At 39.9% G+C, this 18,372-nt stretch overlaps 1 protein-coding gene and 1 long non-coding RNA gene across 6 annotated transcripts in view; one reads left to right on the top strand and one right to left on the bottom strand.

Annotated features, from left to right (window-relative positions):
- LMNTD1 (lamin tail domain containing 1) overlaps positions 1 to 18,372 on the bottom strand; it is a 489,768-nt gene that overhangs the window by 364,538 nt on the left and 106,858 nt on the right. The window lies entirely within an intron of this gene.
- On the top strand, positions 560 to 2,947 carry LOC147372557 (uncharacterized). The gene is made up of 2 exons (XR_015164167.1): positions 560 to 802; positions 2,626 to 2,947. It is a non-coding gene; the product is annotated as an uncharacterized LOC147372557 (long non-coding RNA).

Raw genomic sequence — 18,372 nt, 5'->3', positions numbered from 1 at the left:
CTTAATTAAGTGCCCAGCCTAAGTTAACTAAGCTTAGGTTTAGTTTAAGCCCAAGCACTCAGAAATGATAACTGTTCATATTTTCATTCCAGGATTTGATTAACTTGGTTTTTTCAGAAAGGAACAATGCATAAGAGAACATAAAGCAAGCTGCATAACAAAGGAAAACCACCAAAGGAAAGGATCTTTTGATAAAATTCCTAATTCAGATAGGACTTACACAAAGTTAGATGAAAGCCAGCATTTTATCATGTTATTGTGGAATTGGGGCAGCTTCTCTCTGAAACAGGCCTTAAGAAGCAATTACTTATTCTTTCCAGAGTTGAGATCTCTAAAGCAAAGGGAGATTGTGACTTCCTCCTAGTTAAGCTCTCCTGATAAAATTTTCACATTATTCATCAGAATTGCTTCTAAATTTCATTTTTCTTGTTTGCTTCTCTTTTTGAGAAAACATGTGGATTTTTTTTTTCTATCCCATGCACTTACAAAGTTATAATTCATGAAGATCCTGCAGTTTGTTTTGCTTTCCCTAATTTGGCACAGCCTCATCTTTCCCCAGGAGGCCTGCATGTGTGCTGCTGTTTTCCAGTTTGTCTTGGCATCACGGCTTCACCTTTGGCACCAACTTCCGTACAGTTTTATCACCATTATCTGAACAGCGCCGCCCCATCTGCGTATGCTTCACAACTGCCCTCCTCTGCCTGGCTCAGCCTCCCGTTATATTACCCACCCATCTGCTTCTAAAGAATGAGGGAGTGATGCTGCTTCGCTCGGGGTTTGAGAATCCTGACCTTCTTTAGGGGTTAGTCACTGTGTATCATTGGGTTCCTAACTTTCTTTCTTCAAAATTCTCTTTTCTGGGGGCTTCCCTGGTGGTCCAGTGGCTAAGACTCAGCACTCCCAATGCAGGGGGCCTAGGTTTGATCCCTGTTTAGGGAACTAGATCCCACGGACCACAACTAAGAGTTCACACACTGCAACTAAGAACCCATACAGCTGAATAAATACATAAATATAAAACTGATTAAAAAACAATTATTTCCCAACTGAAAACCACATGAAATTAACCAGGTTCTGAGAAACGCTGGACTGGATGAAGAACAAGTTGGAATCAAGATTGCCGGGAGAAATATCAATAACCTCAGATATGCAGATGACACCACCCTTATGGCAGAAAGTGAAGAAGAACTAAAGAGCCTCTTGATGAAAGTGAAAGAGGAGAGTGAAAAGTTGGCTTAAACTCAGCATTCAGAAAACTAAGATCATGGCATCCAGTCCCATTATTTCATGACAAATAGATGGGGAAACAGTGGAAACAGTGTCAGACTTTATTTTTGGGGGCTCCAAAATCACTGCAGATGGTGACTGCATAAAATTAAAAAACGCTTACTCCTTGGAAGAAAAGTTATCAGCAACCTAGACAGAGACATTACTTTGTCAACAAAGGTCTGTCTAGTCAAAGCTATGGTTTTTCCAGTAGTCATGTACGAATGTGAGAGTTGGTAAAGAAAAGCTGAGTGCCGAAGAATTGATGCTTTTGAACTTTGGTGTTGGAGAAGACTCTTGAGGGTTCCTTGGACTGCAAGGAGATCCAACCAGTCCATCCTAAAGGAAATCAGTCCTGAAGATTCATTAGAAGGACTGATGTTGAAGCTGAAACTCCAATACTTTGGCCACCTCATGCGAAGAGCTGACTCATTTGAAAAGACCCTGATGCTTGGAAAGATTGAAGGCAGGAGGAGAAGGGAATGACACAGGATGAGATGGTTGGATGGCATCACCAACCCAATGGACATGAGTTTGAGTGAACTCCGGGAGTTGGTGATGGACAGGGAGGCCTGGTGTGCTGCGGCCCATGCGGTTGCAAAGAGTCGGACATGACTGAGTGACTGAACTGAACTAATGGTTTCTAGAATACCTTCAACGAGCTTTTGTTCTTACTATGATTGATTTAGGCTGAATGCCATTTAATCTCTGGGTGCCAGAACCTTTACATACATTACTTTTAATTTAACAATAATCCTATGTGTTAATAAGCGCTGTTATCCCCACCTTATTATTATGGGAATTTAAGTAATTACCCAATAGCCAGTAGTGGCAGTAAATGGCTGCCTTTCCCACCAAGCCAAGATGCCCAAACGGCACCTTTGAAGGAGACAGTTTTTCTCAAATATTTGTACGTATGAAAGTTATCTGGCATGTTTATTAAAAGTGTATACCACAGAGTTCATCCTGCAAATTTCAGGTTCCCTCAGCCAGATTTCTGATTCAGGGGGTGGATCCAGGCTCTGCCTTTCAACAGGCTCTCTGCCAGACCGATGTGGGGCAATTAGCACAGCACACCCAGCTCAGGAGAGATGTGACCTGGCTCTGCCTTCCCAGCTATGCACCAGCTCCAGACCAAGCACCCCTTAAAAGCCATAAATTAAATAAGTATTGAGATTCACATTTATAAGAAAACTTATGTTGTGTGGGGTTTTCCCAGAATTCAGATTTTATTGGGCGGCAGAATTCTAGCCTGGGGATCAACAGAACTGTTTCTTTGGTCTCTTTCCTTTGCTGACTTCTTGTATGTCATTGGATCAAATAACTTACCTCATTGTGTCTCATTCTTGTCCTCTGCAGATGGACTGTGAAAGCAGATGTCCACACTCATCACAGAAGACCACTAAAGAAGAAAACTGTGACCATGGCAAAAGCATGAAAAGCTCCAGGCACAGACTGTGGTGTGAGTCCTCAAGATAAATTACCCCATTACAAGAAGGGCATGTTGATTTTATCATGGTTACCATTTACTTTACAAAACAACCATTTGGTTGGCATCTGTGAGACTGGCGTGTAGAGGCTTGCAAGGCACAGGTTTTGTGTTCTTGGAAAAGTTATGTTGTAGTCTGTGTACCTTATTTTCTTCATGTGTGAAATGGGAGTAAAAGAATTATCAACCTCATGAAGTGTTGAGTTCAGTCACTCCATGCTTCACATAAATGAGCTTTGACCAATTGCTCAGCCCAGATATTTTTATTCTCAAGAGTTTGGCTTCAAACTATTGATAATATCAACATATTCATTCTCAAGTCTGTGCTGTGAGATACAAGGTCCTACAAAAAACAAGTAGCTAAAACACACTTACATGATACCTAAAGCAACTGACTTGGGGGGATTTTCACGATGTATTTTTTATGGGGAAAAGCTCCTTAATTGAAAAAAAAAAAAAAGTGTCTATAATATGACCCTAGATTTTAAAAACAACATCAAAGCAATGACTGATTCCTCCAAATTTTGATATCATACATTATAAACACACATATAAACATACTCATTTATAAAATATTCAATACATGATTTACTAAGTGTATATATATGATTAACATAAGTTGTTTGGGAGAGAGAATAAAGAAATGATAAGAGAAGAAGGAAGACATGGAAAAAACCTAAATAAATAATAGAACAGTTTTAAAAAATATAGAGATGATTTAAAAAAGGATAAGTGATAGGACCTTATTTAAATAAATTTGCATCTGTATGTGTATATGTGTGTGTGTGTGAACGGCATAAAAACATAGTCACAAATACTATCAGTGGCTATCTCAAAGCATTGAAATGCAAGGAAAAAATGCTCTTTAGTGGTCTTTTTCAGTATTGCAATACTGTTTCTTATAATGACAAAAGTTACTTATAACTGAAAACATGGGACTCTGTCAAGATATTTATTAGTGCATATGATTTATTGTTTTATTTTACTTTTTTCAAATTTCCCCTAAAAGGTATGAATTACTTTGAAATGAGAAAAATTATATTCTTTAAAACAGTGTTCTTAGTAATAATAAAATGCAGTGGAACAAAGATACTCTTAATAGAAACCAAAGTTGCTTCAGTTACCCAAATAAAGCAGGCTGCACAATGAACTTGTTTTGCCAGAAGAAACTCAGTTACTGAATTCTTTCTTTCTTTTCCTTCTGTAAATGTTTTCAATGAAGTAAATATTGGATTTGTCAAATGAATCTAGGTTTTTAAAAAATTTTTATTGTATGGTTTTACTCATGTTTTCTCAACTTACTATTCTTTTCTATGGCTCATTATGTCCAAAACTGAACTCATCATTTTCTTCTGCCTCAGCTGACTTCTCTTCTTGTCTCTGTATCGGGTGCGGACCCTGGATCTTCCCTGCAGTTCATAGGTCCTCTTCAGTCAATGAGTCAGTCATTTCTGCAGACACTATCCTGATATGAGATCCTATCACATCTCTTGCCCTTAGCCATTGTCCTCACTGGTCCTGCCTAAATTGCAACTGTTAGCTTTAAATCAGTTCCTGGGTTTCTTCAGGTCTCCACTTTGAAATTGTCATCAGGCAGGAAAATGTCTAAACTTCTCTACATGCCACATAAGAAAAGTAGACGCTGTTCGCCTATCTTCACTTCTTTCCAGGAAACAAACCATCTTCCCAAAACACGCTGCCTTGGGGCCTGTGGGTCACAGTGCTCTCACTCCCCGTGATGTCACAAGCCAGGTGACAGCTTCACCCCCCTGAACTCAATGCCCGGTTCAGAGAGAGACATCTGATAAGCACAGTCATCCATTCTGTCCCAGAACTCTTCTGCTAGAGTGAGAAGAAAAACTCTCTCCTGCTTTTGGTGGGTCACAGATTAAGTTAGCAAACTCCTCTGAAGACTTGTTTTCTTGAAACTTTCTAGGAGGTCATGTTCAAATAGTGTAGACACAGTGTAAGTCATTTCTTTTGGTTGTCCTATAAATAGGCACATATTTTCATCCAGTTTGGGACCAATTCCCATTTTATAAAGGGTACCAGGTTAGTAGTGATTTATGATGATTTTTACTTTATTTTTAGTGTGGTGGTTCCAAAAAAGGAAGACATTAATTCTAATTTCTAATTTCAGCTGGGCTATAAGTGTCTTCATTTTTTCACACTCCACATTGTAGGATTGCCATAGTAATTGTTTATTTTTGTTCTAACTTTTTATTGATAGATAACTGCATTAAAAGTACACAAAGTGCATGCCTCAATAAATTTTCAAAACTTAAAACAACTTTGTATATTTTATGCACATAGATAAAATTTAATGTGTCTAAGGTCAGGCTGAGTGCCGAAGAATTGATGCTTTTGAACTGTGGTGTTGGAGAAGACTCTTGAGAGTCCCTTGGACTGCAAGGAGATCCAACCAGTCCATTCTGAAGGAGATCAGCCCTGGGATTTCTTTGGAAGAAATGATGTTAAAGCTGAAACTCCAGTACTTTGGCCACCTCATGCGAAGAGTTGACTCACTGGAAAAGACTCTGATGCTGGGAGGGATTGGGGGCAGGAGGAGAAGGGGACGACAGAGGGTGAGATGGCTGGATGACATCACTGACTCGATGGATGTGAGTCTGAGTGAACTCCAGGTGTTGGTGATGGACAGGGAGGCCTGGTGTGCTGCGATTCATGGGGTCTCAAAGAGTCGAACACAACTGAGCGACTGAACTGAACTCAAGGTCAAGACCATGTTCTCATTTTTCTCAACTGCCAAATCAAATCCCATGTGCAGAAGTAACGCCCAATGTTGATGTCACTGTCCTTCACCTATCAGACAAAGATTTTATACTTGAAAGTCACCAGGTAGAAAGGCTACTCCAGCATATGTATTTAACAATTCTTACATCAATATGGAACAATTCTCCAATACTTTGGGTACTATTATTTTCTCAGTTTTGTAGATCAGGAAACTGGTGGACAGAGACTTAAAAAGTGACTGAGATCAAATAGTAAGTGGAAGAGAGCAGGACCACAAAACAAAGCTCAATTTCCCCCAAATTATTTAAATCATCTAATTCCTCCACTAGGATGATTACATTTTCACTGAGACTGAGCAAAAACTTAACAATTTTTCTTAAGACCAAGAGAAAGAATCCACTTTCCTTTAGTAAATGTTAGCAGTGATTCAACCTTGGAGGAGGAAAACAGTTGGGGGAACTCGAATAGCATTTAAAATCCTTCAAAGAAGATATGCAAGAGCATGTGTTAGAAATTACAGACTTACTTTTCATTTATGGGCATCTTCCTGCATTTCTGACTACATCCAGATCCCTCTGCAGCACCAACTTCTTTTCTATTGCTGTTGGTATGGAATCTCAAAGATCCTTAACTTAGGAGCTCTTCCTGATTGGTGAGATGGTGCTTCTTAGTGGACAGCCTGCTTCTCATCTCTCTAAATGCCTGACATTTAATTACAGAAGGATGGATGAGAAAGATCTTCCTTGAGGCCACTGAGAAAATCCCAGCCAAAAAGCCTACAAATTCCCATTTATTCCAATTGCTTAAGGTAAAGAAATTCTTCAGATTCCTTGGATATGTTTTAAAAAAATTCCAAGACTATTTACTTTGATATATAGTTTGAAAAGCTATAGATACTGCTAAGACATCTGTGGGAGACAGAGTTATGTTCTGATTCTGATTTGACTGTGACTACTTCTGTTTAAAAATAAAAAGCAAACAGTAACCATTAGGGATTTAGTACCTGCCTTTCTTTATGTTTTTATTCAATATAGCTAAGATGAAGACAAAAATTTGGTGAGAATTTACAGATGAAGTGAAGAAAATAAAATACACACCAATTTGCTGTCTCTGACACAGAATATTCTAAGGAGTACAGTGGAATCAATCTATCTTGAGTCTGAACTAGTACAGGCTATACATGAAGACTGAGTATATTATAGATCTATAGACAAGGGAGATAAGATAGAATAAAAGAATAATTTTGAAGTTGCCTTTTAATTAAAGTTAATGCATCACTGTAACTTTAAAAGCAAAAATAAATCTAAGCAACTTACCATCTTTCTAAAGTAACTTTTTTATGAGTAACAATTGCAGTTATAAAAGACTATGGTATAAAATTTGTATTAGGGAGAAACATGGTCTTAACCTTTAAGAAATTATCTCTTGCTCTTTCTATGCCAAAATAACTCTCTTAATAAATGTCTTTCAAATCAAGTGGTAGCAACCACAGAAAGTATGCCTGCCTGCATTTGCTTTATGAACTTGATCTGAAGAACGATGACGGTATAATTCTATTACCCTGTAAATCATCACTTTCTTCACTGATCTCCTCTCATTTCCAAATATTGGTGGGATCTAGATAGTTGAGAAAGGTCCTGGAGGCATCACCTTCACCCCTACCTGCCCCAACTCTTTGCATCCTGCATCCTCATGACTTCATGATACGCCAAACCTCCTCTTGCTGGAATCACAAGATCATACTGATTGGTTTCTATGCCGTTACAAGCAAGAGGTGTCTTAAAATGCAGTTTATTCTCCCTCCTTCACTGTTGGTGGGAATATAAGTTGGTACAACCACTATAGAGAACACTATGGAGGTTCCTTCTGCTGCTGGTAAGTCACTTCAGTTGTGTCCGACTCTGTGCGACCCCATAGATGGCAGCCCACCAGGCTCCCCCGTCCCTGGGATTCTCCAGGCAAGAACACTGGAGTGGGTTGCCATTTCCTTCTCCAATGCATGAAAATGAAAAGTGAAAGTGAAGCCTCTCAGTCGTGTCCAACCCTCAGCAACCCTATGGACTGCAGCCTACCAGGCTCCTCTGTCCATGGGGTTTTCCAGGCAAGAGTACTGGAGTGGGGTGCCATTGCCTTTTCCATGGAGATTCCTTAAGAAACAAAAAATAGAGCTACCACATGATCCAGCAATCCCACTCCTGGGCAATATCCAGGAAAAAACATGCTTCTAAAGGGCACATGCATGCCAGTGTTCACTGTAGCATTGTTTATAGTAGCCAAGACATGGAAGCAACCTAAATGTCCATCAACAGATACATGGATAAAGAAGATGTGGTACAAATATATAATGGACTACTACTCAGCCACTAAAAAGAGTAAAACAATGCCATTTGCAGCAACATAGATGAACCTGGAGATTATCACACTAAGTGAAATAAGTCAGACAGAAAAAGACAAATATCACATGATCTCACTTAATGTAGAATCTAAAAAACAATGATACAAATGAACTTATTTACAAAACAAAAATAGACTCACAGACTTATAGAATGGACTTGTGGTTACCAGGGATGAAGGGTGGATAGGAGGGATAGATTGAGAGTTTGGGATTGACATGTAAACACTGCTATTTTCAAAATAATCAACAAGGACTTGCTATATAGCACAGGGAACTCTGTTCAATATTCTGTGATAACCTAAATGGGAAAAGAATTTGAAAAAGAATACATACATGCATGTGTATAACTGAATCACTTTGCTGTACACTTGAAACTAACACAACATTGTTAATCAACTATACACCAACATAAAATTTTAAATTTTAAAATAAAATCAATGTAGTTTTTCTTGATCTATAGTAATTTTAATATTATCACAAATATACACTAACATCATCTTTCTAAACTAGCACACCAGATAAATTCCTCACCATATGGAGAATTAAGTTAACATTTGGTTAGGCAGTGTGAACTATAATACAAAGTTACCATCATCAAAACATTATGATACTGGCACAAAAACAGATACATGGATCAATGGAACAGAACAGAGAGCTCAGAAATGAATCCACACTCGTACGGTCAATTCATTTGTGACAAAAGAGCTAAGAATACCCACCGGGGAAAAAAGTCTCTTCACCAAATGATGTTGAGAAGCCTGGACAGCTACGTGCAAAAAAATGAAACTGGATTTCATTCTTACACCACATACAAAAATAAACTCAAAACAGATTTAAGAGTGAAATGTTAGACCTGAAATCACAAAACTTCTAGCAAACATAGGTAGTAATCTCTCTGACATTGGACTTAGCAATTTTTAAATTTTTTTATGTCTCTTCAGGTAAGGGAAACAAAAGCACAATTAAGCAAATGAGACTGCATCAAACTAAAAGCTTTCACGTCAGAAAAGAAACAAGCAACAAAACAAAAGGCAAGCTACCAAACAGAAGAATATTTGCAAATGATGTATCCAGTAAGGGACTAATATCCAAAATATACAGAGGGCTCATACACCTCAATATTGAAAGAAAAAAAAAAAATCTGATTTTAAAATGGTCTCAGGGACTTTCCCGGTGATCCAGTGGTTGGGAATCCGTCTTCCAATGCAGGGGACATGGTTTCAATCCCTGGTCAGGGAACTAAGATCCCACAGGCTGCAGGGCAACTAAACGCACAGGTCACAGCTAGACAGCGTGTGTGCCACAACTAAGATCCAACAGAGTCACAAAGAAATAAACATGAGCACAGGACCTGAAGAGACATTTTTCCGAGGAAAACATACCAATGGCCAAAAGACATATGAAAATGTACTCAATGTCACTAAACATTAGGGAAATGAAAATCAAAATGAGATACCACCTCACACCTGTCATGGTGGCTATTATAAAAAAGATAAGAGACAACAAGTGTTGGTGAAAGATGTAGAGAAAACGGACCTCCCACACACCTCTCACGCACTGTTGTTAGGAACGTAAATTGATGCAGTCACAATGGATCAAACCTGGGCTCCCTGCATTGGGAGCAGAGTCATAGCCACTGGACCACCAGGGAAGTCCCCTCATTTCTGGTTTTAATAATATTTATAAAATTAGGGATTAAAAAAAAAAAAAAAAGGTGTTCTTAACTTGAAGTCTTGGTTAAGAATGCTCCAGGGACTTCCCTGGTTGAGGAACGAAGATCCCATATGCTACAGGGCAGCTAAAGCCCATGCGGGTCAACTACTGAGCCCTTGTGTTGCAAGTAAGACCTGATGCAGCCAAAATAAATAGTTTTTAAAAACGAATACTCCAGTGGACAGTAACATAAAACACTATGAATGGTGGCTCCAGTTAGTCAGTTCAGTCACTCAGTCGTGTCCGACTCATTGTGACCCCATGAACCACAGCACGCCAGGCCTCCCTGTCCATCACCAACTCCCGGAGCTTACCCAAACTCGTGTCCATTGAGTCGGTGATTCCATCCAACCATCTCATCCTCTCCCCTTCTCCTCCTGCCCTCAATCTTTCCCAGCATCAGGGTCTTTTCAAATGAGTCAGCTCTTCGCATGAGGTGGCCAAAGTACTGGAGTTTCAGCTTCAACATCAGTCCTTTCAATGAACAGCCAGGACTGATCTGCTTTAGGATGGACTGGTTGGATCTCCCTGCATTCCAAGGGACTCTCAAGAGTCTTCTCTAACACCACACTTCAAAAGCATCAAGTCTTCAGTACTCAGCTTTCTTTACAGTCCAACTCTCACATCCATACATGACCAGAGGAAAAACCATAGCTTTGACTAGAGGGACCTTTGTTGGCAAAGTAATGTCTCTGCTTTTTAATATGCTGTCTGTTTGGTCATAACTTTCCTTCGAAGGAGTAAGTGTCTTTTAATTTCATGGGTGTAGTTACCATCCGCAGTGATTTTGGAGCCCCCAAAAGTAAAGTCAGCCACTGTTTCCACTGTTTTCCCATCTATTTGCCATGAAGTGATGGGACCAGATGCCATGATCTTCGTTTTCTGAATGTTGAGTTTTAAGCCAACTTTTTCACTCTCCTCTTTCACTTTCATCAAGAGCCTCTTTAGTTCTTCTTCACTTTAAGCCATAAGGGTGGTGTCATCTGCATATCTGAGGTTATTAATATTTCTCCTGGCAATCTTGATTCCAGCTTGTGCTTCTTCCAGTCCAGCGTTTCTCATGATGTACTCTGCATATAAGTTAAATAAGCAGGGTGAGACTATACAGCCTTGACATATTCCTTTCCCAATTTGAAACCAGTCTGTTGTTCCATGCCCAGTTCTAACTGTTGCTTCCTGACCTTCATACAGGTTTCTCAAGAGGCAGGTCAGGTTGTCTGCTACTACCATCTCCTGAAGAATTTTCCAGTTTATTGTGATCCACACAGTCAAAGGCTTTGGCATAGTCAATAAACCAGAAATAGATGTTTTTCTGGAACTCTCGTGTTTTTTCCATGATCCAGCAGATATTGGAAATTTGATCTCTGGTTCCTCTGCCTTTTCTAAAACTAGCTTGAACATCAGGAAGTTCACGGTTCACGTATTGCTGAAGCCTGGCTTGGAGAATTTTGAGCATTACTTTACTAGTGTGTGAGATGAGTGCAATTGTGCGGTAGTTTGAGCGTTCTTTGGCATTGCCTTTCTTTGGGACTGGAATGAAAACTGACCTTCTCCAGTCCTGTGGCCACTGATGAGTTTTCCAAATTTGCTGGCATATTGAGTGCAGCACTTTCACAGCATCATCTTTCAGGATTTGAAATAGCTCAACTGGAATTCCATCACTTCCACTAGCTTTGTTCATAGTGATGCTTCCTAAGGCCCACTTGACTTCACATTCCAGGATGTCTGGTTCTAGGTGAGTGATCACACCATCGTGATTATCTGGGTCATGAAGATCTTTTTTGTACAGTTCTTCTGTGTATTCTTGCCACCTCCTAATATCGTCTGCTTCTGTTAGGTCCATACCATTTCTGTCCTTTATCGAGCCCATCTTTGCATGAAATGTTCCCGTGGTATCTTTAATTTTCTTGAAGAGATCTCTGCTGCTGCTGCTTCTGCTAAGTCACTTCAGTCGTGTCCAACTCTGTGCGACCCCATAGACAGCAGCCCACCAGGCTCCCCTGTCCCTGGGATTCTGCAGGCAAGAACACTGGAGTGGGTTGTCATTTCCTTCTCCAATGCATGAAAGTGAAAAGTGAAAGTGAAGTCACTCAGTCGTGCCCGACTCTTAGCGACCCCGTGTACCGCACCCTACCAGGATCCTCCATCCATGGGATTTTCCAGGCAAGAGTACTGGAGTGGGATGCCATTGCCTTATTCTAGTCTTTCCCATTCTGTTGTATTCCTCTATTTCTTTGCATTGATCGCTGAGGAAGGCTTTCTTATGTCTCCTTGCTATTCTTTGGAACTCTGCATTCAGATGCTTATATCTTTCTTTTCTCCTTTGCTTTTTGCTTCTCTTCTTTTCACAGCTATTTGTAAGCCCTCCCCAGATAGCCATTTTGCTTTTTTGCATTTCTTTTCCATGGGGATGGTCTTGATCCCTGTCTCCTGTACAATGTCACGAACCTCAGTCCATAGTTCATCAGGCACTCTATCTATCAGATCTAGTCCCTTAAATTTATTTCTCACTTCCACCATATAATCATAAAGGATTTGATTTAGGTCATACCTGAATGGTCTAGTGGTTTTCCCTTTCCTCAATTTACGTCTGAATTTGGCAATAAGGAGTTCATGATCTGAGCCACAGTCAGCTCCTGGTCTTGTTTTTGCTGAATGTATAGAGCTTCTCCATCTTTGACTGCAAAGAATATAATCAATCTGATTTCGGTGTTGGCCATCTGGTGATGTCCATGTGTACAGTCTTCTCTTGTGTTGTTGGAAGAGGGTGTTTGCTATGACCAGTGTGTTCTCTTGGCAAAACTTTACTAGGACTGTACAGTCCATGGAATTCTCCAGGCCAGAATACTGGAGTAGGTAGCCTTTCCCTTCTCCAGGGGATCTTCCCAACCGAGGAATTGAACCCAGGTCTCCCAAATTGTGGGCAGATTCTTTACCAGGTGAGCCACAAGGGAAGCCCCATGATGGTTTAAGCGATAATAATTTTTTGGATTTATTTTACAAGAATTTCATAAGCAGGTAGTCTCAGAACTGGGTTAGTGAGTAAAATATATAACCTGGGACTCATCTCATTCCATCCTTGTATTCTGACCATGCTTAGCTGTCAGTTCTTCATTTCATGTTTGTTGCTTATTATCAGGAGGGCTGCCACAGATTTAAGATTGGATGCAGGGAAAGGAGAACTGTTAACTAGCTCTGCACTCACATACACACTGACACCTTAACAGTTGTTAAGAGCATTGGTGTCCAACCTTTTAGGCATCAGGGGCTGGTTTCATGGAAGACAATTTTTCAACGGATTGCAGGGGCAGGGGATGGTTCACACGGTCATGTGAGCTATGGGGAGCAAAAGATGATGCTTCACACTCGCCTGTCACTTACCTTCTGCCATGCATCCCTCTTCCTAACAGGGGCTGGGGATCCCTGCTTAAGAGGATTCAAATGTTCTCTCGCTTAAGATGTCCACAGACTTCCCCTTAACAGAGGAAGTAACTGGCTCTTCCAGCATCCATAGTAAGAGGTCACAGAATCTCTTTAGGGTTAGCCCACTAGCAGTCTCTGTCACTCTGATGAAAACCATCTAACAGAAACCAACAAAAAATGTCACAACATGGTGAGGCACATGAAAGATTCTAATTAAAGCTCAGAAAATGAAAAGTCAGCTTGTTCACAGCTATCTTCAATGTTTTTACAGACGCCCTAGCCAATGATCATAAGCCAAGAAAGCCAAAGACAGTCAATTAAAAATTTTAGATTTAAAATGGAAAAATTACAATTCAGTTCTTCAGTATCATTAGCAATATTCCAAGTGCCCAGTGACCTCATGTAGTGGCTACCATATTTGGACAATGTAGAGAACATTTCCATCATCTTCGAAAGTTTGATTTGACATTGCTGCAGTTTAGAGGGAAAGTTGTCAGTACTCATCAATCTTGAAAATGTGAACATTAGTTGAAAGTACAACTGCATTGCTGACAATAATCTATTCAGTCAAAATATACAAATGCATAAAACTGTATGTATATATAAAATTGCAATATGATGAGCAGTACTCCAAAACTGCAAGTGATACAAGGATCATCAACAGAGAGGGAATTGAATACATTGTAGTACATTCAAATTACAACAGAAATATCAATCACCTCAGATATGCAGATGACACCACCCTTATGGCAGAAAGTGAAGAGGAACTCAAAAGCCTCTTGATGAAAGTGAAAGTAGAGAGTGAAAAAGTTGGCTTAAAGCTCAACATTCAGAAAACGAAGATCATGGCATCCTGTCCCATCACTTCATGGGAAATAGATGGGGAAACAGTGGAAACAGTGTCAGACTTTATTTTCCTGGGCTCCAAAATCAGTGCAGATGGTGACTGCAGCCATGAAATTAAAAGACGCTTACTCCTTCGAAGGAAAGTTATGACCAACCTAGATAGCATTTTCAAAAGCAGAGACGTTACTTTGCCAACAAAGGTTCGTCTAGTCAAGGCTATGGTTTTTCCTGTGGTCATGTATGGATGTGAGAGTTGGACTGTGAAGAAGGCTGAGCACCGAAGAATTGATGCTTTTGAACTGTGGTGTTGGAGAAGACTCTTGAGAGTCCCTTGGACTGCAAGGAGATCCAACCAGTCCATTCTGAAGGAGATCAGCCCTGGGATTTCTTTGGAAGGAATGATGCTAAAGCTGAAACTCCAGTCCTTTGGCCACCTCATGAGAAGAGTTGACTCATTGGAAAAGACTCTGATGCTGGGAGGGATTGGGGGCAAGAGGAAAAGGGGACGACAGAGGATGAGATGGCTGGATGGCATCACTGACTCGATGGACGTGAGTCTGAGTGAACTCCGGGAGTTGGTGATGGACAGGGAGGCCTGGCGTGCTGCGATTAATGGGGTCACAAAGAGTCGGACACGACTGAGCGACTGATCTGATCTCATGCAGATATTTGAATGAATGATACAGGTCTATATATATTCACAAGGAAGGGTGCTTGGCATATATTGTTGAGTGAATCAAGCAAGTTATGCACATACACTATGATCCCATTTTGATTTAAGTACATTATTTGTAAATTTGTACAAAATTGCATATATATATATATATATTTGCAGGAGGATGGAATACATATATTCAGGACCAGGAGGAGGTGACTGAGATGCCTATGGCACAAAACTTTTTGTATCTATGTAAATTATACATCCTAGATGCCTCACTTGCCTAGCCTAGTCTTGGCCCTGATATGTTCGCATGTATATAGAAAAGTCTTTGAGAATAATCACACATGCATAAAGGAGTATTTTCATCTTAACCTGTTTCACTTTTATGTTATTTTTTAAAAGAGGGATGTGACCTGAAGCCAGCTGTTTATTGAAGCCTCTGCCTAAGGGAACAGTGGGCATGACAACAGCAGTAAACAATCTGTTCTAACCTGGAGCCCCTTACAGACTGTGTGTGCCTGTCCAGTCACTAAGTCATGTCCGACTCTTTGCAACCCCATGGAATGTAGCACACCAGGCTCCTCTGTCCTCCACTATTTCCTGGAGTTTGCTCAAATTCATGCTCATTGAGTCAGTGATGCTATCTAACCATCTCATCATCTGCCACACCCTTCTTTTGCCTTCAGACTGCTGCTGCTGCTGCTAAGTCGCTTCAGTCGTATCTGACTCTGTGTGACCCCATAGATGGCAGCCAGCAACATGTTAATATTTGACTGGGTTTTCTTGATGAGTTTCACATAATTTCTGAAGATTTTCATTTAACCCCCTTAAACAGAGGAAATGTTACCAGCACTTTTAGTATATAAATAATCATATTTGCTTCTACTTGTATTGTTTCAGATTATATTCTCAGTGCTTATTAGTAATAGCTCTTTCAGACCACAGTTTCTGGTATAATTACCATGTAATCAGCTAAGCAAAATTTTAATAACTTTCTAACAACATGGAATGTGGTCAATCATTTGCTAAATTGTTATAGTAGCTCAAGTCACTGGTCTATGAACCAACGCTGTTAATCATGGACTTTCCAACACAAATTGAGTGACTTCAGCCTTTTTCACTCAACGTCTATCTATATGTTCTTCTGATCAGTGTTCATATTTCTGCTGTGTTTTTTCAGTTTTTGAACTTTCAATGATTATTTCAATGAAACTGGATAACGTTATATTTTTCAGGAGAGCTTACTTGCTATAACCCGTTACCTTTTGTATTCAAAGCTAACAATGGGCTTAGCTTTGTTTCAGTATGTATACTTTTCACAAAAGATAGATGAGTAGACAGTGTGCCCGGTGTTGATACTAATAATGACTTGACGCAATCCTCTTGCTATTTATATATTATCGTCATGTGATGTGAAATATTTCCACTGTGTTCTGTTATTTTTTTCAAAGATGGGATGAATAGTTCCTTTTCTGTTTTGAAACCTTTCAAATCTTCCCATAAAAAGTCCAACCCATAATTCCACATTCAGATTCACAATTATAAATCAGTTAGTGACTAAAATAAAATTTAAAACATATTTCAAAGTACCGATCATCTGGGTTTTATTGTTCCCAAGTGTAATTTTTAAAGACAAATTCAGGGTCCTCAAATCCTCTGCCAGGCCAGCATGCCGTGGCCATCAATCTGCGGAAGAGTGAAGACTATCTAAGTCAGCCATCTGTTTGGGCTCCATGAGCCCCACTTTTCCCCAATGACTAGATCAACTTTGGTGATGGGAAAATACTGATAGTTGCTTAGGAATTGAAGTTAATCTATAATTAAGCATACTTTTAACCGAAGTTTGACTTCAATAGGGTTAGCACTTATTATTTCTTTAAAGAGTAAACAAACTAAATATTTTAACATTACATAAAGTGACTCATGTTTTTGGATGCATACCTGTTTGTAAATTTTATCTACATTTCCTAGTTGAAGGAAGAGTGAAGTCGCTTTTAAGGAAAAGGAATTAACTGAGTTTTACATAGTAGACATGTTCTATTTCACTCCTAAAGTTCCTTTTGGCCAGATTAGATTGCATGAAAAATAGTATTGACTTGGTTCCTAATAGTCAAAGTTGCCCTTGAAAAACAGAAATTGTTTAAGACCAATACTCTGGCCACTGGATGCGAAGAGCCCACTCATTGGAAAACACCCTGATGATGGGAAAGATTGAGGGCAGGAAGAGAAGGGGGCAACAGAGGATGAGATGATTGGATGGCATCATTGACTCAATAGATGTGAGTTTGAACAAATTCAGGGACATAGTGGAGGAGAGGGAAAAGTTCATGGGGTCCCACAAACAGGACTGAGCGACTGAACAACTCCTTCAGCAACACAGTGTTCATTTCCATTTTTTAATCACAGGGAAGCACTTGTCAATAATCTCTATTGAATATTTTAGATGTTTCCTTCTGGACCTCAGTTTTCTTACAAATTTAAAAATTAGAAAGTTGAAAGAAGTAATCACGATAGTCCTAACATTGTATGCTGCTGCTGCTAAGTCATTTCTGTCGTGTCCAACTCTGTGCGACCCCACAGATGGCAGCCCACCAGGCTCCCCCGTCCCTGGGATTCTCCAGGCAAGAACACTGGAGTGGGTTGCCATTTCCTTCTCCAGTGCAGGAAAGTGATAAGTGAAAGTGAAGTCGCTCAGTTGTGTCCGACCCTCAGCGACCCCATGGACTGCAGCCTTCCAGGCTCCTCCGTCCATGGGATTTTCCAGGCAAGAGTACTGGAGTGGATAAACCTATCTAAAACTTGAAATGGTCTAATAAAATATATTCTCACTTTGTGTGCTATTTGATGTGCATAGATTTTTTTCCTTTAAAATTTCTGCCTGGTTATTACATTTCTCTGACATTATTAAAATAGCTACTTACGGTTACCATTATCTGAATTAGGTGTATTAATAAGATAGCTTATTTGCAAGGAACAGAACATAGTATTATTTGGTTTAAGCAAAAGCAAAGATGATGATTCACATACCTGGGATATTCAAGGGTTTGGGGTAGAATATGATTCAAGTGTTCAAACATCTTTAGGTATTGACCTCACTCCACATCTAAGCTCTTCTTTGTTTCTGGATCAATTTTCTTTGTTCTTTGTTTTGCATTTATTTCATGTATAACATTAACAATGATTATTAGTTTCACTCATCTTTACATCCTGTGAACTCAGCAACTCTACTCTTGCAAAAGTGTGTTCTTTCCTGTCAGCTCCTGAAGCCCTAGGATGGACTCTAAGTGTCCTGAGTTGGGTTACATGGTCAACAGGAACCATTCCCAGTGGTCAAGAGGATTTGTATTCTCATTGACCAGATCTGGATCATGTACCCCATCCCTGATGTCAAATATATTGTTGTTGTTTTTGTTGTTCAGGGTCCAACTCTTCGTGACCCCATGGACTGCAGCACGCCAGGTTCTTCTGTCCTTCACCATCTCCCTGAGTCTGCTCATATCCGTGTCCACTGAATTGGTGATGCCATCTAACCATTTCATCCTCTGCTGCCCACTTCTCCTTCTGCTTTCAATCTTTCTCAGCATCAAGGTCTTTTCCAACGAGTCAGCTCTTCGCATCAGGTGGCCAAAATATTGGAACTTCAGCTTAAGCATCACTCATTCCAATGAATATTCAGGGTTGATTTCCTTTAGGATTGACTGGTTGGATCTCCTTGCTGTCCAGGAACATCCTCCAGCATCACAATTCAAAAGCATCAGTTCTTCAGCACTTGGCCTTCTTTTATGGTCCAACTCTCACATCTGTACAAATATATAGTCACCTGATTGA

This window comes from Bos grunniens, chromosome 5 (assembly GCF_055505025.1).
Source record: "Bos grunniens cultivar Pamir isolate PY7600 chromosome 5, Bosgru_T2T1.0, whole genome shotgun sequence".
Classification (NCBI taxonomy): domain Eukaryota; kingdom Metazoa; phylum Chordata; class Mammalia; order Artiodactyla; family Bovidae; genus Bos; species Bos grunniens.
The sequence above is the reverse complement of the archived record's forward strand: the minus strand, read 5'-3'. Positions and strand labels throughout refer to the sequence as shown.